Raw genomic sequence first — 27130 nt, forward strand, 5'->3', positions numbered from 1 at the left:
CTCCTACATGTAGCTGTCCAGTTTTGCCAGCACCATCTGTTGAAGAGACTGTCGTTTTGCCATTGTATGTCCATGGCTCCTTTATCAAATATTAATTGACCATATATGTTTGGGTTAATTTCTGGAGTCTCTAATCTGTTCCACTGGTCTGTGGCTCTGTTCTTGTGCCAGTACCAAATTGTCTTGATTACTATGGCTTTGTAGTAGAGCGTGAAGTTGGGGAGTGAGATCCCCCCTACTTTATTCTTCTTTTTCAGGATTGCTTTGGCTATTCGGGGTCTTTGGTGTTTCCATATGAATTTTTGAATTATTTGTTCCAATTCATTGAAGAATGTTGCTGGTAATTTGAGAGGGATTGCATCAAATCTGTATATTGCTTTGGGCAGGATGGCCGTTTTGACGATATTAATTCTTCCTAGCCATGAGCAGGGGATGAGTTTCCATTTGTTAGTGTCCCCTTTAATTTCTCTTAAGAGTGACTTGTAGTTTTCTGAGTATAAGTCTTTCACTTCTTTGGTTAGGTCTATTCCCAGGTATTTTATTCTTTTTGATGCAGTGGTGAATGGAATTGCTTTCCTGATTTCTCTTCCTATTGGTGTATAGGAAAGCTACAGATTTCTGTGTGTTAATTTTGTATCCTGCAACTTTGCTGTATTCTGATATCAGTTCTAGCAGTTTTGGAGTGGAGTCTTTAGGGTTTTTTATGTACAGTATCATATCATCTGCAAATAGTGACAGTTTAACTTCTTTACCAATCTGGATTCCTTGTATTTCTTTGTTTTGTCTGATTGCTGTGGCTAGGACCTCCAGTACTATGTTAAATAACAGTGGGGAGAGTGGGCATCCCTGTCTGGTTCCCGATCTCAGAGGAAATGCTTTCAGCTTCTCTCTGTTCAGTATAATGCTGGCTATGGGTTTATCATATATGGCCTTTATTATGTTGAGGTACTTGCCCTCTGTTCCCATTTTGCTGAGAGTTTTTATCATGAATGGATGTTGAATTTTGTCAAATGCTTTTTCAGCATCTATGGAGATGATCATGTGGTTTTTGTCTTTCTTTTTGTTGATGTGGTGGATGATGTTGATGGATTTTCGAATGTTGTACCATCCTTGCATCCCTGGGATGAATCCTACTTGGTCATGGTGTATGATCCTTTTGATATACTGTTGAATTCTGTTTGCTAATATTTTATTGAGTATTTTTGCATCTACATTCATCAGGGATATTGGTCTGTAATTTTCTTTTTTGGTGGGGTCTTTGCCTGGTTTTGGTATTAGGGTGATGTTGGCTTCATAGAATAAGTTTGGGAGTATTCCCTCTTCTTCTATTTTTTGGAACACTTTAAGGAGAATGGGTATTATGTCTTCTCTGTGTGTCTGATAAAATTCCGAGGTAAATCCGTCTGGCCCCAGGGTTTTGTTCTTGGGTAGTTTTTTGATTACCGTTTCAATTTCTTTGCTCGTAATTGGTTTGTTTAACTTTTGTGTTTCTTCCTTGATCAGTCTTGGGAGGTTGTATTTTTCTAGGAAGTTGTCCATTTCTTCTAGGTTTTCCAGCTTGTTGGCATATAGGTTTTCATAGTAGTCTTTAATAATTCTTTGTATTTCTGTGGAGTCTGTTGTGATTTTTCCATTCTCATTTCTGATTATGTTGATTTCTGTTGATTCTCTTTTTCTCTTAATATGTTTGGCTAGAGGCTTATCTATTTTGTTTATTTTCTCAAAGAACCAGCTCTTGGTTTCGTTGATTTTTTCTATTGTTTTATTCTTCTCAATTTTGTTTATTTCTTCTGTGATCTTTATTATGTCCGTCCTTCTGCTGACTTTAGGCCTCATTTGTTCTTCTTTTTCCAGTTTTGATAATTGTGATGTTAGACTATTCATTTGTGATTGTTCTTCCTTCTTCAAGTGTGCCTGGATTGCTATATACTTTCCTCTTAAGACTGCTTTCACTGCGTTCCACAGAAGTTGGGGCTTTGTGTTGTTGTTGTCATTTGTTTCTATATATTTCTTGATCTCTATTTTGATTTGTTCATAGATACATTGATTATTTAGTAGCATGTTGTTAAGCCTTCATGTGTTTGTGAGCCTTTTTTTTTCTTTGTAGAATTTATTTCTACTTTTATACCTTTGTGGTCTGAAAAATTGGTTGGTAGAATTTCAATATTTTGGAATTTACTGAGGCTCTTTTTGTGAGCTAGTATGTGGTCTATTCTGGAGAATGTTCCATGTGCACTTGAGAAGAATGTATATCCTGTTGCTTTTGGATGTAGAATTGTATAGATGTATATTAGGTCCATCTGTTCTAGTGTGTTGTTCAGTGCCTATGTGTCCTTACTTATTTTCTGCCCGGTGGATCTATCCTTTGGGGTGAATGGTGTGTTGAAGTCTCCTAAAATGAATGCATTGCAGTCTATTTCCCTCTTTAGTTCTGTTAATATTTGTTTCAATATGCTGGTGCTCCTGTGTTGGGTGCATATATATTTAGAATGCTTATATCTTCTTGTTGGACTGTGCCCTTTATCATTATGTAGTGTCCTTCTTTATCTCTTGTTACTTTCTTTGTTTTGAAGTCTATTTTGTCTTATATTAGTACTGCAACCCCTGCTTTCTTGTCACTGTTGTTTGCCTGCAATATGTTTTTCCATCCCTTGACTTTTAGTCTATGCTTATCTTTGGGTTTAAGGTAAGTTTCTTGTAAGCAGCATATAGATGAGTCTTGCTTTTTTATCCATTCTATTACTCTGTGTCTTTTGATTGGTGCATTAAGTCCATTTACATTTAGGGTGACTATTGAGAGATATGTACTTATTGCCATTGAAGTCTTTAGATTTGTGGTTACCAAAAGTTCAAGGTTAGGTTCTTTAGTATCTTACTGCCTAACTTAGCTTGCTTATTGAGCTGTTATATGCACTGTCTGGAGATTCTTTTCTTCTCTCCCTTCTTATTCCTCCTCCTCCCTTCTTCATATGTTGTGTGTTTTGTTCTGTGCTCTTTTTAGGAGTGCTCCCATCTAGAGCAGTCCCTGTAGGATGCCCTGTAGAGGTGGTTTGTGGGAAGCAAATTCCCTCAGCTTTTGCTTGTCTGGGAATTGTTTAATCCCGCCATCATATTTAAATGATAGTCGTGCTGGATACAGTATCCTTGGTTCAAGTCCCTTCCGTTTCATTGCATTAAATATATCATGCCATTCTCTTCTGGCCTGTAGGGTTTCTGTCAAGAAGTCTGATGTTATCCTGATGGGTTTTCCTTTATAGGTGACCTTTTTCTCTCTAGCTGCCTTTACAACTCTTTCCTTGTCCTTGATCCTTGCCATTTTAATTATTATGTGTGTTGGTGTTGTCTTCCTTGGATCCTTTCTGTTGGGGGTTCTGTGTAATTCCGTGGTCTGTTCGATTATTTCCTCCCCTAGTTTGGGGAAGTTTTCAGCAATTATTTCTTCAAAGAGACTTTCTATCCCTTTTCCTCTTTCTTCTTCTTCTGGTACCCCTATAATACGAATATTATTCCTTTTGGATTGGTCACATAGTTCTCTTAGTGTTGTTTCATTCCTGGAGATCCTTTTATCTCTCTCTATGTCAGCTTCTATACGTTCCTGTTCTCTGGTTTGTATTCCTTCAATGGCCTCTTGCATCTTATCCATTCTGCTTATAAATCCTTCCAGGGATTGTTTCACTTCTGTGATCTCCTTCCTGACATCTGTGATCTCCCTCCGGACTTCATCCCATTGCTCTTGCATTTTTCTCTGCATCTCATCCCATTGCTCTTGCATTTTTCTCTGCATCTCTGTCAGCATGTTCATGATTTTTATTTTGAATTCTTTTTCAGGGGGACTGGTCAGGTTTGTCTCCTTCTCAGGTGTTGTCTCTGTGATCTTGATGACAAACTGTTTTTATGATAATGTATTACAGCTATTCTGGACCCACTCCACAAAGCATAGTCTAATGCTTGCAATCTTCTTCAGGAACTGTCTTTGTAAGATACCTGTTCAGCTCCTTGATTAGAAAGAGCTAAAGAATATAAGCATTTAGAAAGAGAGATATAACAAATCAGCTGAAATCTACAATTAATTGGAACTTGTAATTTTAAAGTGAAGAATCGCAAAAGAGAAATTGTTGAGCACTCTGACTTATATTGTAGCTGATCTTATTTATCTTAGTACAAATGCTGTCCAAGTGAGTCCTGAAATTGTGTATATGACATGAAGGAAGGTTTGTGTTTACAGGTTACTAAGAGCAGAAGGGTTTTCCTAGCTCTGATCTTAAATTTGGCTTTGGAATGCTCTAAGTTTTAAAGTAACAATTCATATTGCAAGTGAGTATTTTTATTTAGTTCTTAAGGTTCTTATTTTTTTTTGTGTGGAGTATGTAGCACATTTAACCCATTTCACTTTACAAATAGTTATTGTGCTTGTTTTACCTGAGTGAGTCTACATGAAAACAAAGTTGAAGCTCATTATTAGAAGATAGGCTCCCTAATATTAAAGAGGTTAAATCTTTACTCTTGTGTCACTCAAGGCTTTTTTTTTTACAAGTTTAAACAGAAGTTATATCCATATGGATGGAGTAAAAATGCCCCACTGAAACATATATTTGATGTTATCTATGTTCACAGTCAGTCCACAAAGGTTACTAGTTATTACAAGAAAGGTGCTTTTATGCTCATTAGTAGGATTTTTTCCCTTATTTGTTTTCCCTCCACTTCCTTTGCCTTGTAGATGTAATTTGGGTAAATTTTAAATAAAAGTTCATTTGAAGATGCTGAGAGTGAGTAAATTAATTAATATCCTGGTCTTCTTTGTAAATTGGATTACAAAAATTATGTAAAATAAAATAGAAAAATATGTATAGAAGTCAGGGTGAAGGAATATCGATAGAGAAAAGCAAAAGAAAACCAAGTGTGAGGTCACACTTAAAACGCACCCTGTTCTTGGGACACACGCAGGCACTCGCTCAGGCTGACCGGCACATGTACTTGGTTGAGGTGGGTCAAACATGTGGTTCTATATTTTTCAGTAGCCTATGAAATTAGGGGAAATAACCTCTAATGAGAGTATCTTGAAGCTAAAAGGCAATCAGTTACTCAGCTGGAATATATTCCTAACCATGAGGCAGAAGGAGAGGATAAAACTTTCTTTCTCTGTGTCTGTCTGTCTGTCTCTGTCTCTCACTCTCATTCTGGGATAACGGGTGATAGGCCAAGTCTATGCAGTTGAAGTGTATGAAGTTAGGTGTGTTTATGACATAAATTCTATTGTTCTCTGAATTGGGCTATTCAAATAACATAATTCACTCACCTCTGTTGTGTTCAAAAAGTGTAGCCAAACATCTGAAAATATCATGATACAATATAAATTTATATTTAGCCCTGAAATGTAACCAAAGGACTTAAAATAAAATCCAACATACTTTGTTAGAGATGCTACAACCAGTCAAGTCCTGTTGGCACTGCAGAAAACTGAAAGCAACAAAGGGAGTTATCAGTGGCAGCAAAGAGCTAAGGGAAAGTCCTTAGGCAGTCATTGAATCGATGGCTGATTGGTTTGCCCAGTGGTAGAGGAGTTGTGTTTATGCTTGTAAATCTGAGACAGCAATATCTAGTGAACCACCGATTTCTACTATCAATTACTATGGGTGAAAGTGGCTCTTGATTTTGAATGCTCACATGTCAGGCTGCCTTGGAGATGTGGAACCTTGTCCTATCAATATTACTAATTAGCTCTGTGATCCTGAGATAATTACTATATTCTTAGTCCATTTCCTCTCAGTACAATGTGAATTGTACTAAATACCTTTTAAAGTCTATTCTAGGACGTGAAGTTTAAGCAGTGCAGTAATATCCCTTCTGAACCTCATATATATAAACATGTAATTCCCTATTTCTCTATAGCCAAACTGAATTGCTCACAGCCCCTATTTCAATGATGAGAAACAGAGAGAGAGAGAGAGAGAGAGAGAGAGAGAGAGAGAAAGAGAAAGAAAGAATGGGAGGGTGGGAGAATAAAACCAGATATATCAAGCAAACAAGCAACAAAGAACTTTAATTTTGCCACTTTAAGGTACCTTATTTTCTTTTGGTTTAGAATTTAGTTTTTTGTTGTAATTACTCCAAATTTAAATTTAGTTGATTTACAATCCAAACTCTCTGTCTTTTCTTTTCAGCGGTTCCATCCTGTCCTCTCAGTCCTTGCCATTGACCTCCTTGATGCTCTCCTCTTCCTACAACTTTTTGTATAGTTTCTCCTCCTCACCGTAGCTTACAAGAATGAGAGGAAGCCTATGTAGTAGCATGGTGGGAGAGGTAGGATTTCTGGCCTGGATCGGGCTATGCCTGAGTGTCTCATCCCACCAGTCCCTGCTACTTCTCTGCATTGCTGTTCCTGCTCAATCTTCTGACATGTATCGTCATCTCCTACTGGTTCCCTCAATTGTAGCTATGCCATCTAATCTTCCAGTCCACATACCTCGTCCCCTGCTTATCCTGTCTCCTATCCTCCTCAGATTTCTAGCCCCTCTGTAGCTTAGAGGAACCATTAGAAAGGAACTGAACATGAGGAGTCAGAAATTTTAAGGCTCTTTACCTAAATATGCTATGCCTCCATGTCCACTCCCCTGAATCTAAACTATGATGGCTTAGGACACACAGTAAGATCATTTTTTGTGTGTGTGTATAAAGTAGACTCTTTTCCCTCAGATCCTCAAACTCAGGGGTTTATATTTTGCATTAAGCTACTTTCTATCCTGAGAGGAGGATACCCATCTATGTTGCTCTTTTGTACTTCTCAGCTGGGTGGAATGCTTTCTCTTATTTAGTGGGACATCATATCCTATCTTTCTGTGTTTCACACTGAGCATTCTATACTCAAGTCCTCAAAGCTTTAATGCTTCGAATTCTGCCAAAATATTTCCTCCTATTTAACAAAGATTAGCTCTTACAAATTAAAACAAAAGATCTTGTCTTCAGAATGTGCATGATCAGCTTATTTAAGAAGGTAGAAACTGAAATTTGACTACTTTCCTGATTTTAATTAAGAGATTACAAGACTTTCTTGAGCAGTGGAAAAATGAGTAGCAAGATTTAACAAGAATAAAAATGACACCAGTTAATATTTCAAAATATTTTCAAACAACATTGGGTTCTTCTAGGAAGATGGAATAGACATACTTTTCTCTATTCCTCCCACTAAGAACAACTAAAAACCCTGGTCATTATATATATATATCTAACAGACATAAGGATGCTCTGAAAGGTGAAGAAAAAAAGGGGTTGGCTACAGACCTTGAGACCCAGGGAATGATACTGCAGTGAATTCCTTGGGTTTTGTTTTTGCTTCATATATCCCATACTTGGAGCTGAAGAAGCTGGCAATATGGAAATGCCAATAAGTACAGACAAAAGAGAAAAGAAAGAAAGAAAGAGAAAGCTACATTAAAAGACTGCTTTCTCTAATCAAATGACCAAGAGACCAAGAAAACAGCAGTTTAGCAAGACAAAAATATTTGAAACAATACTGCTCTATGCCACTGAACACCACTGACATTTCTGTGGCCCACAGAACCACACCAGAAAAGGCCTGGTACGGAACTTAGATTTTCATCCTTGAAACTTTCCCCAACTCCAGAGTCAGTAGAAATTACAGAGTGATCCTGAACTTCAACTCCCACCAAGCTATAATGGAGACTCTCCCTCTCTCTGATGAGCTGGTGTCAGAGGGGGCCTAGTGGAAAGCTAGGACTTTCACCACTCCCCAGCAGCAACAAAGCCATCTTTCTAAGGTGTCAGTGGAGTTCATTTGGAGAGTGGTAATAAAGCATTCCTGGCCAGATTGGTATCAGTGGTGGCTCAGTGAGAAGCCAGAACTCCAGTGTCCATTCAGCAGCAATCAAGAAGCCCTCTACACATTGGATGTCAACTGAGGCCAAGTGGGGAATCTGGATTTCTACCTCCACCTCATAGTAATAAGGTGGCACCCACCCTTATTCTGCCAGGACAATGTCAAATGAAACCAAAAGATTTGAACAAGATACACAGTCTTAGACACTAGAAAAGTCCAAGTTTAAATAGAAAAATTACTCATCACATAAAGAACCAGGAAGATCTCAAATTGAGTAAGCAAAAATAACTTCAAACGGTCAATAGATGCCAACACCAATATGACAAAGATGTTAAAATTAACCTGACAAAGATTGTAAAGCAATCATACTAAAAATGCTTCAATGAGTAATTAAGAACACACATGAAATAAATGAAAAAAATAGAAAGTATGAGCAAAGAAATAGAATGTTTTATAAAAGTAGGAGATATAAAGAACAAAATGGAACTTTTAGAACTGAAAAATACAATAACTGAAATTAAAAAATACCTCAGTGGATGAGCTCAAAAGCAGAATAGATGCAACAGAAAAAGAGTCAATGAATTGGAAGACAAAAAAATAAAAATTACCCAACTTAAACAATAGAGAGAATATAGACTGAAAAGAAAGAACAAAAACATGACAGAACTCAGGGACCTGTGGAAGTATAACAAATGATCTAATATTTGTATTATTAGAGTCAAGGAAGGAAAGAAGAGCGAGGGCATGGCTAAAAAAGTATTAAGATAAATAATGCTGAAAACTCCCCAAATTTGGCAAAAGACATAAACCTATAGCTTCAAGAAACTAAATGAACCTCAAGTGGGATAAAGAGAAATCTATACCAAGATATATCATAATCAAACATCCAAAAGATAAAGAAAAAAATCTTTGAAATCAGAGAGAAACCACCCCTTACCTATAGGGGAAACTAGTTTGAATGAGAGCAGATTTCTCATAAAAAATGGAGGCCAATAGAAAGCAATAACATTTTTAAAGTCCTGAAAGAAAAGAATTGCCAATCTAGAATTCCATATCCAGCAAAAATATCCTTCAGGAACAAAGGGGTAATATTACAGGTTTTTCAGATGAAGAACTAGGAGAGTTGTCACTACAAACATATGCTAAAAGAATAGATAAAGGAAGTTTTCTAAACAAAAAGGAAATGGTAAAAAAGGATTCTTGGACTATCAGGAGGTAAGAAAACAATAGGAAGAGTACAAATATGGATAAATACATTTTCCTTCTCTTGAATAACAAATGACTAACAAAAATGGAGAGTGAATGAGTGGTTGCCAGGGGCTAAGTAGAGTGGCAGGAAGGGAATAGGAGGTGGTACAGGGAAGTGGGTGTGCCTATGGGCACCACTAGAGATTCTAGTGGTGATGAAAATATCTGTATCTTGATAGTATCAATGTCAGCATCCTGGTTGTGATATTGTACAATAGTTTTGCAAGATGTTACCACTGGGGAAACCTAGATAAGGGGCCCATGGGATTTTTGTATTCTTTCCTACAACTGAACGTGAATTTACAATTATCTCAAAATAAAACATTTAATAAAAAAAAGTTGAAAGGAAAGAAAGCAACAATGATTCCATATTTAGTACCTTTGCCCCTTACACGCTTTCTAGTACCTAGAACAGCTCCTGGTATATAGAAGTTACTTAATTTTGTTGAATGAAAAAATAAAACAAATTTGAAACAAGGAAGTGATTCATAAATTATTTGATATTTATTTAAGATGCAGAAATCTTAAAACACCAGAGAAGGTAGAAACTATTTCTTTTCCATGATCTACAGATGTTTTAAAGTCTTCCCCTCTCTGCCATAATTGTAGTTCATTCTTCTAAGTTTGTGGATTGACCTTTGAAGGATTGTTGGAATCAAAATGTGCTTAAGAGCATACTTCTCAAAGAAGCCAGTTGGACATTGCATTCATCAATTTCTTCCTATTTTCCTCATCATACTTGATACCTGGGTCTTATTTGGCAAAGGACAAGCAGCCATTTGACCCCACTGTGATTACTGTCCTCCCCGTGTTCCTCTTTTGTGTGACCTAGCACCCAGCGAGTACTTGGGGGGCTATAGTTTTGACCTGCTTCCTTATGGAATATCTGCACACTCTCTGTTTACTCCTCACCCTGAGTGTCTCAAGATAGGCTATCTAAAGGCACCCAGGTCTCTGAGAACTTACTCTAGTGAAGGGGTGTGTTTCCATCCTCAAAACTCTGATGCCAGGGGAGTGTATTTTACAAGTCCTGAAGGAGAGGTGATTGGATTAATGATCAATTTATGCTTCTGAGTGAATTGGTATAAAATAATATTGTATAGTCATAGTTGCAAGAACGCAAGGCCTGTAGCCAATTTATTATACAACTGATGCAGCAGCTCCCTCTAGTGGTCGGAGCCTGTGCTGCCGAATGAAGCAAAAGGGCTTCTTGTAATTCCATAAACTAAGGCTAATGAAAACGGCACCTTTTAGTTTGGGCCATTGCTAGCAGCCTTGACGTTCATAAACCCCTTTTCAAAGTTTATCAAACAAGCCAGCCTCCACAGGTACCGGATGCAAAATCGTAAGAAGCCCATTTGCCTTTGGAGCCTTTCTGCATCATTTCTTTATCACCCGTGCCTCAAATTCCCCCGGCTCTTCCCAGGCAGTGCAGCCCATCACATATACATTAAAAATACAGTGCTATTGCCTCATCAAGATCTGTGATATAGTTACAGACTGTTACATTTTTCTGTGAAATTAATTCCATAGATTCCCTTCCCTAATAGAAATACATTCTGAATCTTGTTCCCTGAATGTGGAGTTAAAGGCCATTACGTTTAAAACATCAGAAAGAAGTTAACATTGGTTAGGGCAATTTCCCCAAGTCAGCTCATATCTCATAATCCTTATCTCTGGTTGTTCTGGGGGCATTGGGGCGGCAGTAACAAGACTTTGAGTACTTGATTGCCCCCAAGTCCTATGAAGTCTCAAAATCCTGTTTGAAAATGGTTTCTTTGCCTGGAGGCTTCCTGTCCTCAAATTCCTTTTACTCATCTTCAGAAGTTTCCTTCTTTTGCTGTTTCTCCTAAATTGGATAGTTTACCTAGTTATTACAGTATTTAGGGGCCATGACTGCTGTTTGGGAGGTCACTGTATCTGGGAAAGGCTCTGTTTCCCTGCAGTGATGTTTCCAGGTGTTGGCCAAGGGAGAGGAAAGGGAAGAAAAGAGGTGGCTACCCACCTCTTCTTACAGCTTTGATGCCAGGCAGGGTTCTTGTTTGCCGAGTGGAAGAATGACCTTAGCAAACACCCAAGGTAGGAGAGCCAGGGAGAGGCTTTTATTTAGAAATAAAGTGAGAGAACAGAGCTCCTGGCTCAAGCCAGGAGGGAACAAGAGGGCCTGGGGTGGTGCGTTGTCTAGGGGATTTATAGGCAGTTGAGGATTTTTGGGAACTAAGGGCTTAGGGTGTGGACTTGTACCACCTGCCCTGCCCTCAGGGTGGGCTGGGTTGTTGTCTGTTTGCTAAGGCTGTTTACAGTGAAGTCATGGGTTTTGCTGAGATACTCTTGCCGAACACTGAAACATAACACTGAAACATTCCAGGCCAAATTGCTCCTGGCCTTTTGACCTTTAACTGATCTCACTGAAGATGTCTATATTCCTAGTGTGGCATCTTTACCCTAGAGAAATAGTGTGACCTTGACTTTACATAATGCTGAACACAGAGTTTTGATAGGGACTTTACACTGTTACATTGCTCTGACTGAAAATATCCTGCCTTGATTTTTCTGGAGGCCCTCACCCTGCTCTTGACTACACCCACAGTCTCTGTCTCAGCTTGACAAAGTACATTTTAAAATTACCTTTGCTTTAATGTACTTTTTACTACAATCTTTATTTTAAAAGTTTTAAATACCATTAAGGGATGTGCAAGACATTTGTGCTTTTATAAAGGAGGTACCATGGAAAAAAGAACATCTGAGACAATTTTGAGCTTTTGAGAATAGTACAATAATGACAGTAGATAACCCTTGTTGTGCTTGCTGTGTCTGGTGCTGTTCTAGATACTTTTATGTAAAAAAAATGACTTATTTAATGCTCAAAACAACAGTGGGATAGGTTAGTAACTTATTTCCTATTTTACATGTGGAGAAATGGAGGCACAGATACTATGTAGAGTGTCCGGTGTCACCTGGCTAGTTAGAAGGCAGTGTGACTGAAATCTTGGCCTTAAGAGACCATAGCTACTGTCTTGACTGTGTGATCTAGCAACATGTCATGGAGCATGTCTGAGATTTCCTTAGCTATAAAGTGGGGATAACAATTCCTGCTTTGTCTATTACACTAGGTTACAATGAGACCATTCATTTATTTCCCAGCTGTTTCTTGAGTGCCAACCATATACCCACTGGAAACTGGATTGCAATGACATACTTTCTTACCCTAGTGGACTTTATACTCTAATGAGGGAGAAAGAAAACATGAAGAAAGAAAGAAAGTCACTGCCAATTTATGCTAAAAGGCTATTAAGGCAATTGTGGGTAAAACTGCAGTATTTCCAGAATCTCTCACCTGGCCTTAGTTCATCTCTATTTCAATAGGTGCTTCCAAGGGGTGGTGAGTAGCCATCTCTATATCAATAGGTAATTACAAGGGCGAGTGAGGGCATATCTGGACTGGAGAGATTGGGTGGGGTCCCTTCTTCTGCAGCCGTGTCACTAGACACTGGAGAGCAGAAGTGGATGACTCCTTGTAAGAAATGATTTCTCCCTTTGACTGATTTTGGTTTCAAAGGTATTTTGCCCCAGGATTTTACCCCTGGAGTTATAGCAATGATGCAGGGGTTGACATAGGGAACCAAAATTGGGGAGAGTGGAGGGTACATAGTGGTGTGACTGCAGCTCCTTTAGATAGGGAAGTAGAGGAATCAGCAAAAGCTCAGAGAAGGTGACATGGTAGTTGAGACCTAGAGACGGATTGAGAGGTGGCCGTGGGGAAACATTGGACCATACAGGAGAATATATTGTTCTAGATGGAATGGTGTGTGCAAAAGCCTTATGGTGAAGAGGAGCTAGCTATGCTTGCAGAAACTGAGAAAAGACTAGTGTGATGCCATCAATGAAGTTACTGCACATGGAAATGTGGAAAGAATTATCAAAATTAGGGAGTTAAAATAAATAACCTAAAACAAAACAAAACAGAACAAAACACTCATGCATTGGCTGTACCAAGGCCAGTTAAAATCAAAGATTTCATGAGAAAAAAATGACTTAAATATTCCCATTGCACCTATCTCCATGTCCACAGATATACAGGGTCATTTCTATTCTTGCTTATTTCTTAGTTTAACAGGATGGTTATCAAAACATATAGGTTTATTTATCTGCAATTTTTTTCTATCTTGTTCTCCTGCACTCAACCTTCCTCACTCTTTTTATGTCAGGGATTTTTTTGCAGTTTTTCTCAGTCCTTTTTACTAAAACCTTAGAGTACTGAGAAAAGGCTGGATGCCATTTTCCTCTTTTCATTGGCTCTCTGCACCATTTATTTATTTAAATTCTTAGTTTTTCTTCCTTATTTACTCAAGCGATTATAATAGTTATCTATTATAAAACATGGGTAAGAAAAATAAAATAAATGTAAGTTACCTTATATCTTACTATTCAGATATAAGGAATCATTATGGACATTTCAAGTACCCAGCTTTTGTGACCTTTTTTCCTTTGTTGCTTTCCTTGCAGTTCATCTATCCTGCCATTACTCAGAGACAGTGTGGCTAAGTGGTAGGACAACTGTAGGCTCTGCTATTAACTGAAAGAATAATTTTCTTTTTTATTCTCTCTGATCTCTATTTTTATAAGGTCCCTTTATATCAGGAAGAAGGTAGAAACAGCTATATTTAAATTCCAACAAACAATCAGAGTATCTGGTCATGATAGATACTCAATAAACACTCATTTCTCTTATTTCTCTTTTCCTTTCTGAGACTAGGGACATAGAAGCAGCCCTGGTTTATTTTTTTTCCAAATTTGATGAAGATATTTCTCCTTCGTGTCTCCTGTCCCTCCCTCCTCATTTCCTACCTGCCTCTGTCTCTCTTGCAGTAAAGAACACTCTCTTCCACCTTCTTACTAGCTGGGTATAATTTAACCTGTTTAGATAAACTAGTTGTTGCTGATTAATCTTGGGTATTTATTACTTTTAGCAAGCAGTCAATCAAGAAATATTTAGATCTAATATGTGCTGGGAACTGTGCTCAGATCTGTTGGAGAAAAGAAGAGTCACAAAATATAAGAGACTAAGTGTAAGTAGCAACTGGCTTTCTTTACAAATTATGCCTATAGCTCCTTAAGACATGATGTCCCACTCTCAGAATCTTGCATCCTTTCAAAGAACATTACATTCTCAATAGAAATTAGAAAAGTTTTAACTGACTTCATTTTAATGTCTCAACAGTTCTTTCTTTTTTATAATTTGGGTCTGAGAGGGCTGAGGCAAGATTATGTATTTCTCACTTTTTCTCATGCTGTTGTTGAAAAAAAATAAAATCAGTCCTGACATTTAGATTTCCAACTATTACATTATAAATACAAAAAAGCAAAGTTTATTGAATAAAAGATTATTTGTTTTAGGCTTCACATTACAAATATCCTGCTTATATGTATCATTAAAAAGCCAAACACTCATAGTTTTGGGGAAATAATTTTAAAATATACCCTTCAGAGATATCTTCTTACCTTTCTGCTTCTTTCTTTCTCTGTTTCTCTTTCTCTGGAGCACACACACACACACACACACACACACACACACGAAATTATTTAATTTCATCCTCTTGCATTTGGGACAAGTTTAGTAGTAAGCTTGGGGACAAAGTGGAAAACAGTCATTTAGCCGAAGAAACTAGATTGCAGCTTTCCTCTACCAAGAAACTGTGTACAGATGAGAAAATATTGAACATTTCTCACAGTAATTTAATGTTATCCATTTAAAAGTCATCTGATGGTTTTAATATGGAAATTTTAGTTTCTCATCCATATCAACAGATAATAAAATTTCTACAATTCCTTATGGCCATGTCACTCTTGATGCACATAATGCCTCTTTGAAGTGAAACTAGGCAGAAAAATCTCCATAATCTGGAGGTTTGGAAGAAAGAAAATTACTTTTTTATGACAATTGAATAGCTTCTTAAATTATTAAAGTGTTGCTTCACTATAGCCACTGGTTCTAACTGAATCTTAAACATAGAAGTATTTTCTAGCTTAATAATGGAAGCATTGCCTGGTAATTTGAAGCGACTTGCTCAAGGCCCCACAACTGGTTGGGTGGAGTTGGGCCTAGAACCCTGCCTGAGACACTCATCCCTATCTTTGTGCTAAATTGTCCCTCAGTTCTGGGGTCCCCAGCTTACCCCAACTTTTCCTTTGAGATCTACTCCATATTGTAAAAGACACATTTCTATTGAAAGGGAGTGTGATTCAGTATCAGAGCAGGAGTGATGAATCCTACCCTAGGGTTCTTAGGCACAGAAATGTAATTCTTATAGACATAAACCTTTAATGTGACAGTCTCTTTTTCAGTGCAGTAAATACTATGTTTCTATAATAAATTGTACTGTCGGAGTGTTGAGTTTGTTCTCCTTGGTCCTTGTCCGGCCACAACAAAGAATTGAAGGGCAGAGACAATAGTTAACCAGAATGCAAGTTTTATTTGCATACACTCCAAGGGTAAAGCGAGCCAGAGTCAAGGTAGGCAAAGGCAGGTTTACTTGCTAATCTAGAGTAGGACAGAGGGACTGCAGACTTGTGCTTGAAGTCTGGAAGATGGAGTGGCACAGCCAAGCGACAAAGACCCTCTGGGAGAGCACAGGGACACAGTGTGATAGGCTGAGCAGTGAGAAGTCTCTTGAAAATGCACACTCCAAGAAAGGGGAGTGCTGGTGTGATTCCAGTGGGGAATATATCTTCCCAGCCAGGACAAAATACCTCTGAACTAAAATCAGTCAAAAGGAGAAATACAGTGGGAGAAAGAAACCCCTTTATTGCTTACAAGCAGTCGTCCACTTCTGCTTGGCCCTGTCTTTTGCCACCTGGCTGCAAAAAGGGAACCCCCCCCCCAACCTCTCCAGTCCAGATAAGACCATGCCCGCCATTGTAATTACCTATTGATATGGAGATGGACTGCTGCTCTCTACCCCTTGATAAGGAGGTTCACTAAGGCCAGGCAAGAGATTATGGAAGGCTTTGAAGAATGGGATAAAGGTAACGGGTTGGGGGTGTAAGCTTGTCAGGTGGCCTCATGATGTCTATCTCAGGTGACAGACAACACCGCATTACCCAGGTGATTCTGTAGGACAAGACTTTTGTTCCTGTCCAAGATAGTGGCTATTCCCAAGTATTGGGTACACATCAGTTAAGACTGCGTGCCCTGCATTAATAAGGTAAGCCCCTCCTGTTCTTATTATGCTTATCTCAGCATTTTAAAAGAAAATTATGATGCCTGTCTCATGTCTCTGCCCTATCTCACTTGCATTAGGTAAAGCAAGTCTCAAGGTCAGCCCAGATTCAGAGCATGTGGATTGAAGTCACATTGCAAAGGGCATCAGCTCTGACCTTTCTGGCTCTCTGGCTTAATCTGATTAACTCCCTGAGTTCTTGGTGGGTTCCACCCTCCTCTCATCCCACTCACGTCTGTCTTTCTGCTTAACAGTACTAATATATTAACAGGAAACTCTGAAGCAAGACCAAGCCATGCAAAGGAATGGTGAGTCTTATATATGAAAACTGAAGTTATTCACTTAAAATACCCATCATTAAACCTTTTGACTTTCTGTTTACTTAAAATCATTAATAAGGAAAGCATGAGGCTTGTATAATTTGCTCCTGATCCTTACCCACTTCTAGAAGCCTAATCTACTGTGTTAGAGAACCTTTATAAATATGTTCCTTTCTTCCATTTTTTCCATAAGCAGCAATTCAGTTATTGTCCTTGTATTTTACTTAGACAATTGAGAATTCATGTATAGTATTAAACATTAAACATTTCTCTTCTTCAAATATAAATAACTTGACTTTCTTTGCTAACTTTTTCAATTCTCTAAAAATTAAGGGAACAGTGAGGGATTGGCTTCCTGATACCAATTCTAAGCCACAAAAGAGATTTAGGGTGGGACAAGATTTTTTAAGTGATAATTAACTATTTATTTACATTTTAACATTTTATGTTTTGACTAAGGAAATAGTCAAAAGCGGAGAACTCTGATGCTTATTTTTTTTGGATAGAAGCATGCCAAGGATCAGTAACAGGTGTAAAGGAGGCACACTTGACTGTCAAAGGAGAGTAATCGAGGATTTGTTTAAAAGTGTAAGCACAAAGCTCAGAGAATGTCACCCTCTCATTCTCTCAGGCTAGAAATACAGAAGTTCTGGGGGAAAACATTAGCCTCAACTTGACAATATTTCTGGAGAATAGTTTAATAGGGAAAAATTTTGGTTTAATTTCATGAGTTAATCTTCAGCTAAAACTTAGAACCCTTTTTCAGAGAGGTTTCACATGCAAGCTGTTTTGACCCAACATATGGGGAGGCCCAGAAATGTTATTCTTATTAGTGTTTCATTAAAGTTATGTCAAATAAAATTGTTCCAATATGGATGAATATTGAAAATGGAAGAAAGCTCATTCTGTTTATTATCATATTCTGACTTTACCAAGATAACTTACATATTGTTATTTCCACACTGCTGACCATTCTCCAAAAGTCAAACCACAAGTGTTAATTAAATGTCCACTGTATGCATTTGATAACTGTGATGGAGAAATAAGGTAACAGCCCCACCCTTTCCCTACATTGAAACTGTTGCATCCTTTCTCACTTCTCTGACCTGGCTTCCTTGATCACCCTTCCCCTATTTGCCACTTGTAACCTCTTATTCATGTTTCAAAACTTCAGCTGCAATTTCATCTTCTCTGACATGTCTATTCAGATTCAGCCAAACTGACTTAACACCTTCCTCCTTTGTGTTTCCGAAGAAATATGCTCATTTTGCACATCATGACATGTTGAATGTTGAATTATACGAATTTTTCTCTATGCTCTGTCTCTATTAGGTTGTAAGGTCATGCCTGAGTCATCTCTGCAACCATCTCCAACATGAGGGCTCTTTAAAACTTTGCTTTGAGGATCTTACTGTGAAGCAAAAAACATATTTAAAGCAACCAAAATTATAGGAGGCAATAAATAATTCATTAACTTTTTGAACAAATTTTTATTAGTTGCTGTGGGTAAAATTGTAGTATTTCCAGAATCTCTTGCCTGGCTTTAGTACATTGCATATCAATGGGAGTTTCCAAGGGGTGCAGAGAATTAGTCCATCTCCATATTAGTATGTTAACACCAAAGTGCCCGCCTCAGGGAATCTGGTGCTTCTGGATAGGCTGACAGCAGCCATCAGGGCAGTGTGGCCTAATCACGTTGATGTACCATACTTATCCACTAGCTGGAAAACATGTACAGAGCTCCATTACAGGAAATATGACAAGGGTGAGCAAGGGCCGGAGAGGTTGGGTGGAGCTTGCTCTTCTGCTGCAGCTGGGTAGAGAGAGATGCAAGATGACTGCTTGTAAGAAATAAATGGGTTTCTTAATTTTATTTCTCCCTTTGACAGATTACAGTTTTAGAGGTATTTTGCCCCCGGGATTTTCTCCCGAGTTACATCTGGCAGTAGTCGGCACAACCTCAGAACCTGAAATCTGTCTACATGGGTGTGACCCTTGGGCAGGCTGTCTGTAGGGATGGTGGGGAGGCCCCAGTGGTTGCAGTGGTAGAGGGTGCAGCTTCACTTGGGAACCCCTATATATGGGGCTTCCAACTGGGGAGCCTGTAGTGGGGAATTGGTCTAGGGTAAAGCACCTCCTAGAGTGGTGGGGCCTTCCCCAGAATTGAGGAAGAGTGAAGACACCAGAAGCTGTAGAATTAGCTCTCCATCAGATGGAAGACTGCTTAGATGCCCTGAGCGGCTGTGCAGCAGCTGGCATTGGAGGATCTCTTTTCATCGAGATAGTGGAAAGTGTTATCGAGGAGAGTGAGAGAGACTTTGGCAGGAGAGAGACATATTTGGAGGAGCTGGGTGATGACCTATGGGAGGCCCTTAAGGAAGAGAGACAGTTATCGAGAGGACAGGTCACACTGCTGGAAAACTCCTTAGCAGCAGCAAGGGGGGAGGCAGCAGGTGATTCCGCTTTGCAGAAGGGCATGGGGGCGGGGGAGGGAGAGCGGCCCCTTCAGCCCCAGAGATGGCGGAGGAGGTGTCAGGAGAGGACGAGAGGGTGGGGCGGAGAGCCCATCTTGCAGAGGCCACTGCCTGAGGCACCATCCTCTCTTGTGTTAATGGTCCGCTCCGTTGTAAGAAAGTAAAAACACAACCACCACCACCACCGGCTCCTGAAGAAGAGGAGCTGACTCTCCCCAGGTTGTGGAGCACTCTGTGACCCAGCCCTGTAGGAGGATGGGCTGGTGGACATGAGCGTCTGGTATAGGCAGAGGCCATCGGATTTGCCTACATGGCTTTTGTGTCTCTGGGATTTGGGAGTGGAGAACATTGTTATGCCAGGTTCTGAAATGAGCAGACTGGCTTCCCTGATGACTCACCCTTCTCTCTGGCCGCGGTTGCAAAGTGCTCATCTCAGGGAATTGGGTGCTTCTGGATAGGCTGACAGAAGCCATCAGGGCAGTGTGGCCTAATCAGGTTGATTTACTATGCTTTCCCACTAGCTGGAAAACATATACAGAGCTTCAACAGGTGTTGCAGGAATTGGGCATGAAAAATATCACGTGTAATATGGACCCTAAGGCCCTAATGAGTTGTTCATAGTAGGAATGAGAAATCTGGTGCTCCATACAGTTCCCCCATCTCTCCTTGGGTCCCTAGTGACTATTCTTGCCCCCTATATAATAGGGCAACACATAAGTGAGGCTGCTCATACTTCAGCAGATCTGGGGAAGGTTGAAACAGTGAGGCTGGAAGGAAGTACAGGCTATGACTGAAAGGAGAGGTGCAAAGGGCCCCATGAAGGTCTCAAGGACCCAGATGTGGAATGATTTGATAAAGACTGGGGTAGTGAAAGAAAAACTCGATGGGCAGCCCAATAGGATCTCACTGGAACTGTGGCACCAATTAAAGCCAGAGTAGCAGTTCTAGCCTCAGAGGTCCAGGACATGGAAGCCAGAGGCCAAACCCCACATCCAGCCTGTGTCTCTGCGAGACTTGCTAGGGTACAGTACTCAGGCCCCGCCTGTGCCCTCACCCCCACAGGACAATGATTGGGTGTCATGTTTTGACTGAGGGTAGGGTCAAGGCCCCCACCTTGGGGGATGTGATGGCACCAGAGGCCACATGTAGAATTAGCAATTCATTGGTCTCCTGTGAATGTACAAGGTGTCCTGGCACTGGTGGACATAGGAGATGAATGTTCTTTGATTTATGGCAACCCTGAGCGTTTTCCTTGGACCCCTGCTGTGATAGATGGTTAATGGGGGTAAGGCAATTTGAGTGAGGAAAGCCCAAATCTCTTGGAGATATAGGGTTTTTACTCTGAAAGGAGTATACCTGTGTACATTTCTCCCATCCCTGAATATATTTTGGGTGTGGATATCCCACAGGACCTGTGGTTACAGGCCACTGCAGGTGAGTTCAGACTGAGCCTCAGGTGTGTCCCTGGAGTAACAGTAGAGTGGCCCCCAAAGATCACAGTAGTGTACCCAAAATATCCGGGGGTAGTAGCATCTTGCAGGGAAGTTTTGTTTTATCTTTATGGCCAGTGCATGTACCTCCCATAGGTTACATCTGTAACTCCCACAGGGAGGAAGGTAACAGTCTGGTGTACTAGACCAGGATGAGATCCCATTCCTGCCACTGTCCTATCACAGGACCACTCTCTTGCATGCATCCTACCTGATGGACAAGACTTGCTTATGCTTGTGTCACTAAAAACATGTATTTTACCACCCTTAAGGTTATTTCTTCTACAGTCCCTGTAGCCTGGATGTGCCCCTGGCTGCAGCTGCCATATGATGATGGCTCTGAACTCTACCTTTCAGCTACTGCCTACCTGTGGAAGGGGTGAGCTTTTACTTAATCTGCATAAGACTTTGAACCTAGCTGAAGCCTCTTGCTTGAGGATTATCATGGTTATATTGCTGTTGCTATTTTATGTTATTAGCCTGGTTACAATGCTTCTGTTTTCTTGCCCAGGGGCCATTGCGGAAGATGGGAAATGTGAAGATTGTGAGGTGAGATTTATGGAGGGGTGGGCTGTGAGTAAAATTGTAATATTTCCAGAATCTCTCACCTGGCTTTAGTGCATCTGCATATCAATAGGTGTTTCCAAGTGGTGGATAGAATTGGTCCATCTATGTACCAATAGGTAATTACAAGGGCAAAAGAGGGCTTATCTGGACCAGAGAGGTTGGGTGGAGTGCCCTTCTGCTGCAGCCTGGTCAAGAGAGAGATGGGACGACTGCTTGTAAGAAATAAACTGGTTTCTTCACTTTATTTCTCCCTTTGACTGATTTTGGTTTTAGAGGTATTTTGCCCTGAGATTTTCCCCCTGGAGTTATAGTTGTCTTATTTTGACCTGGGTATAGAAGAAAGATAAACTTGGCATCTGACTTCATAGAACATAAAATTTGGGTTTAGAGATAGAGGTTAAATAATATATCATACAAATAACTTGTGATTAATGCAACATTGAAAAAGTGCAAGGAGACAGTAGAATGAAGAATGGGCATAGAGAATAGCATGTTCAAAAGCCTTGAAGTGACATGAAGTTTGGCCCTTTAGAGAAACTGAGAGAAGACTAGTGTCAATGGTGCAGGCACAGAAGGAAGAGGCTGGCGAGAGATCAGTTTGGGGAGCTGGGCAGAGGCCAGGTCATAGGGGCTTTTAGGTCATGTTGAAATGTCTGGAATTTATTTGAAAATCAAAAGAAAATCACTCAAGAGTGTTAAACAAGACTATACGTGATTGAATTTATTTAAAAAATATTATTCTAGCTGCCAGATGAATATTGCATGTAGAGAGATGTTAGCTGGGTAAATGGTGATTTTGACTTACACTAGTGTAATGTAAGTGGTAACTAAGAAATGTAGATGGATTTGAGAGACTTTCAGGAGCTAGAATCCACATATTGAGAGATTAATTGGATCTGTATTTACTCGTGTGTGTGTGTGTGTGTGTGTGTGTGTGTGTGTGTGTGTGTGTGTGTGTGGTGGTAGCATATCGAGTTAGATTAGTGGTGGAGGTATGAGGGAAAAGAAAGTGTCAAAGACAACGCACAGGTTTCATAACTGAGAAACTTTGTGAATGACAGTATGTTTTTAATTCCTTATATGGAAAAATTTAAGAAAGGGAGGCTGTCAACTCCAAACTCTTTCATCAGTCTTTGCTATCTGAAATTAAATTTAATTCCATGCAGTCATTCCCTAAAAAAGTCAAAAGATCCTGATGATTGTGGTGATATGTACCCTTTGGTAACAGCTTTACTAAGTGTAAATTTAGTACATTACTAAAATGTAATTTTAGCGAAACACTAATTTCTAGCAAAGAATGAGCACTGAGTGCCTGGCACTTGTCTGAGGGGGAGCCTTTAGAGAGGGTTGGGAAAATGAAGGAGTGGAAAAGAGAGAAGCCCCAAGGGGCCGGTCTTGTTGACAAACGTAATAATTTTGCAGAAGAGTAGAGAGGTTCTAAAAGAGATATAGCATCCTGTGTCCAGAGAAACTATGCAGCTGCAATTCAAATCTATTCTCCTTTGTCTCAGCTGAGCCCTCCACCATTCTAACCATGATCTTTCACAAACTTAAAAAATCTCATTTAGTTTCACTGTCCCTTACATCTCATTTCCTGCAACTTTCCCCTGAAACAGTGTAACTTCGTGGGGTAAAATCCTGGGGCAAAATACCTTTGAAACCAAAATCAGTCAGAGGAAGAAATAAAGTTTAAGAAACCCGTTTATTGTTCACAAATAGTTGTCCCTCGTCTCAACTCAGCTGCTGAAGAAGAGAGCCCCACCCAACCTCTCTGGTTAAGATAAGCCCGTGCTTCCCCATGTAATTACCTATTGTTACGGAGATGTACCTCTCACCACCCCTTAGAAACACCTATTAATATGCAGATGCACTAAAGCCAGGCCAGAGATGCTGGAAATACTGCAATTTTTACTCACAAACATGTAGCTCATAAGCCCATAATAAGTTGTCTGTGACCCAGCACCTCTTACTAATTAATGTAGGACATTTAAAACACTGTCTCAAAAAGTGTTAGCTTTAATTAAATTTCTGCAACCCCTGCCCTCCATTTCCCTCCGTCCTACATTTCGAACTAAATATAAACCAGCTCTACTGAACTAAAACTGCTGAATCCCTTTATAAGATGCGCTAGATGGCAGTAGTGGAACTCCTTTGCAGCAGTTGAAACCCATGCAAAGGAATGTGTCTGAAAATGGTCAAGTGCAGCTTCCCGCTGTTACCTGAATTAAAGGCAGAGGGAATATAAAAGAGGAAAAGTAGCACAGTTAGCTAAATGCTGCTGCATCAATTCAGCTTGCTTGGGATTCATGCCACATGGAGAAAAGGTTTTCCAAGTGCACTTGTCTCTTGTTTATTGAAGTAAAGGCATTTCTGTTGTCCTTTTAAGCCATACAATTAATTTCCATTAAATAAACCCAATTTTTCCTCACCGAATTTCATTACTAAATTGGGGATACAGGCCTTCAGGGGAAAAAAAAAAAACCTGTTCATGAATATTATTAAATCACAGGAATGCAGCAAATCTTTTGAAATAGCCTGTTTAAAGGAAAATAATAATCTGCCAAAAACACTAATAGTATTAAAAAATTTACAAATATTTACAAAATATCAGGAACATTATGCTACATTCCAAATAAGTCATATTCTAGAAAATATTAAGAAAAAACCATAGTACAATGTCTGGCTCTTTAAAAGTAAATGATAAAACTTTCATGCTGTTCACTCCTTAAATCTTCAGTAGTTTGATGCAATTTTTCCATTACCTTAAACTGCCTAATCTCCCTTTAAACTGTATATTAAACCTAATTCATTAAAGAATTTCTTTCTGTATGTGAGCTTGGGCTCTTCCCAGTTATTATCTCATGCTAACTCTTTAATATCCAAAGCAGTGTTATTTATTTACCTGACTGTAGATGTTTTTTAGTAGGTGATGATATTATTACTAACACTTGCATAATGTGTTACAGCTTATAGAATATTCTTCCCATATACATTATTTCACTGAATCTTTACAATATTTTATATAGGGATTATTATTACCCCCATTTTAAAAATGAGAAAAAAAGGATGTCATAAAGACTAAGTAACTTGTCCAAGGTCACATATATTTTAAGTGAGAGAACTTGGACATAAGCATAGGTTTTCTGACTCTACATCATAGGAATCTTTCCACTATTACTCACTGATTCTCAAACAATTAGAATATTTTTAAAAATTATGTTCACTCACCAAAAAAACCAAAAGACCAAAAACAAAGTGAGGCGTATAAAGAGGAAAAAAACAGTGGCCCATTGGGGGTGGGGGGGGAGCTATTGAAGATAGATGGGGCCTGGACTGTGGGGGGCTTTATAAAGTCCCATGGAACAGGGACTCTCTCAAGGGCGGCAGGAAGTTATTGAAGGGTTGTAAGCCAAGGCATGACACGATCTGCATTTTATGAAAGATAGTTCTGATTGCAGTGTGGGAAGTGGTTTGGAGGCAGCCGAGAATGGCTGTGGGGAAGTTGGTCAGGCATCTGCATCAGCACTGCAGGACAAAGGCATCTTCAGGTGGTGGCAGGGGGCATCATGAATAGGTCTTGAAGATCAACTGTAGACTGGGGATAAAAGAAAGGGAGTGTCAGGGGTGAATTTTAGGGCAACTGGGTGGGTAGAGGTGTTATTTATTGAAATAGAAAATATTGGAAGAACATCTGATTTTTCCTACCATCAATCCAATCAATAAGAATCGTTATTAAGAGAATTTCTTTCATAGTTTTAAATTAAAGTTCAGAAAGGCTGTGCTCTTTTACCTGAGGTGCTCTTGCTGCGGTTCTTCTCCATCCTACAAAGCGAAGCCCACTCTCTCTCTTCCTAGGAGCACTTTTCAATCTTCCCATGAAAAACCTGCCTTTCCTCTGCTCTCCCAGGGTACCACGGCAATATCTCTGCCTTGGCTATTGTCACACTCTACCTTTACTTTGGTGTTTATATCTATTGTCTCAGCCAGATTATAATTCTCTTGAATTACAGATTTGGACTCCCACTTCCCTTCCATTATACAGAAAGTAAGATGGTTTTCTAATTGAAAAAAGAAAAATCAACATCATCAACAAGAAACCTAAGCCAGAGATGAAAATAAGAGAAGAATAGGAGATACTTAGAGCTCTAATGTAAAATAATTTGAGTTTTAGCTCCAGACACATTACTTTATAGTGAAAATACTTTAGATGTGACCTCCGAACCATGAGTGATAATCTTTTAGAAAATAATAGAAAGTATCAGTAGCCTCAAGAGAATGCAAATGGAAGAGTGCCACAATTCTAATTAGAAAAGAATGATGGGTTCCAGAAATAATAAATCACTAGTTTTTATTTAAAACTAATTAATAAATTAATTCTCTCATTTAAAAAATTTTATAAAACTATATTGACTACTGAGGATACAAAGATGAGTAAGAAGGAAGCCACAGCCTCTTGAGGAGTGACAGAGGCATGATAAAATAAATGTAATATGATGTGACCTGTATTACCATAGAAGTGTGTACACACTGCTATGGTAATACAAATGAGAGAGAGGCTAATTCTGTCTGAACATGTGGTCAAGGACAGCTATAGACAGGAAGTGCCATTTGAGTCGGAATTCCCTAGTAATAAAATAGGAAATGCATGCAGAAATGCATAATCAAGATATGAAAGAATTACAATGTCTGTCTCAGTAGGTGGAACAGAAGACATGTGGGAGAAAATGATGTATTCTAAACCCCAGAAAGGTGGACTAAAACCAAGATAGAGAGGATCTGGCTTAAGAACCAGAGTAAGAGATTGGAGCTTGATTGTGTGTAAAATTTTAGAGCTCATTTTAAAACATGTGGTTTACAGATGTGCAGGAAAAAAATATAGTGGTGGATAAGAACATAGTCATGTGGATGAGAACTACAGTGTCTGGTATGGAGAGATGCTCAATAAATACTGAATGATATAAATAAACTTAGGTTCATAAAGAAGTTTTTCAAAAATAAGATGTATAATATTCATGATATGAAATAATGGATAAAAACCAATAGCTTTTCTATATACTGAAATGAACTACAGGAAACTAGGAAGCAATGCCCTTCACTATAGCAAAAAATCAGAATCTACATATGTGCAAGAATATAAGAAATGAGTAAAACAGCAAAATACTAAAAAGTGATGTGAAAGATGATGAATATTTGGGAAAACATACTGTACGATAAAAAGATGTTGTCTTACAATTTAGTATTTAAATATTATTTCAATGAAAAATCAATAACTTTTTTTCTATCCACGAAAAAAAGAGTTTAAACTTCTAGAGAAGTATTAAGATAAGAATATCCAAAGTCAATTTTGTAAAGAAAATGGAAAAAAAAGACAAATGAGTCTTCTCTTTCTTGATATCAAAACATATTACAAAGCTATAATAATTGAAATAGTGTGGTACCAGAACAAATTGGACACATAGGTCCCTAGAATGTCAGAAAGAACTCAAATAAACATTAATGTATAAATAAGAAGTTGTGGAAAATTAATGTGAAAAAATGTGGTAAAGTTTGTTAGCCACAATAGATCATTTACCTAAGCTTCTAAACACCAGAAGGATTCATGTAATACACATCTTAAATGTGATTAGTGATTTTAAAATGATGCCATTATAATTATTGAAGAAAGACTTGTTATATAATCTATGAATTATGGGGTGGAAAAACTGGTGATTTTATAGAATGTACGATTTGTGATGGTTCTTGATAGCTGCAAGTTTTAGCAGATGTTATCTTAATGCAATGAACTATTTATGCAAATACTTATACACAAATGTACCAATTAAAGAAGTATGCATCCTTTTGGATAAATATTATCAATCCGGAGCAAGCCAAATTCTTGACTTTATCAATATGCTTGGTTCTACTCTATTTGGAGTAAATTAGACCCACACTAGACTTCATAAAGACTCTCTGATGAAAGGGCAGAAAATGTCAGATT

At 38.8% G+C, this 27130-nt stretch overlaps 1 long non-coding RNA gene across 1 annotated transcript in view; it reads left to right on the plus strand.

Moving 5' to 3' along the window:
• The first annotated feature begins 13532 nt into the window (after positions 1–13532).
• Positions 13533–27130, plus strand: part of LOC140849974 (uncharacterized) — a 30357-nt gene continuing 16759 nt past the window's right edge. Inside the window, exons 1-3 of the long non-coding RNA XR_012132503.1 lie at positions 13533–14151; positions 20859–20965; positions 21098–21135. This is a non-coding gene — a long non-coding RNA (uncharacterized lncRNA). The remainder of the gene's footprint in view (positions 14152–20858; positions 20966–21097; positions 21136–27130) is intronic.

The sequence above is a fragment of the Manis javanica genome, chromosome 6 (genome assembly GCF_040802235.1).
Source record: "Manis javanica isolate MJ-LG chromosome 6, MJ_LKY, whole genome shotgun sequence".
Taxonomy (NCBI): domain Eukaryota; kingdom Metazoa; phylum Chordata; class Mammalia; order Pholidota; family Manidae; genus Manis; species Manis javanica.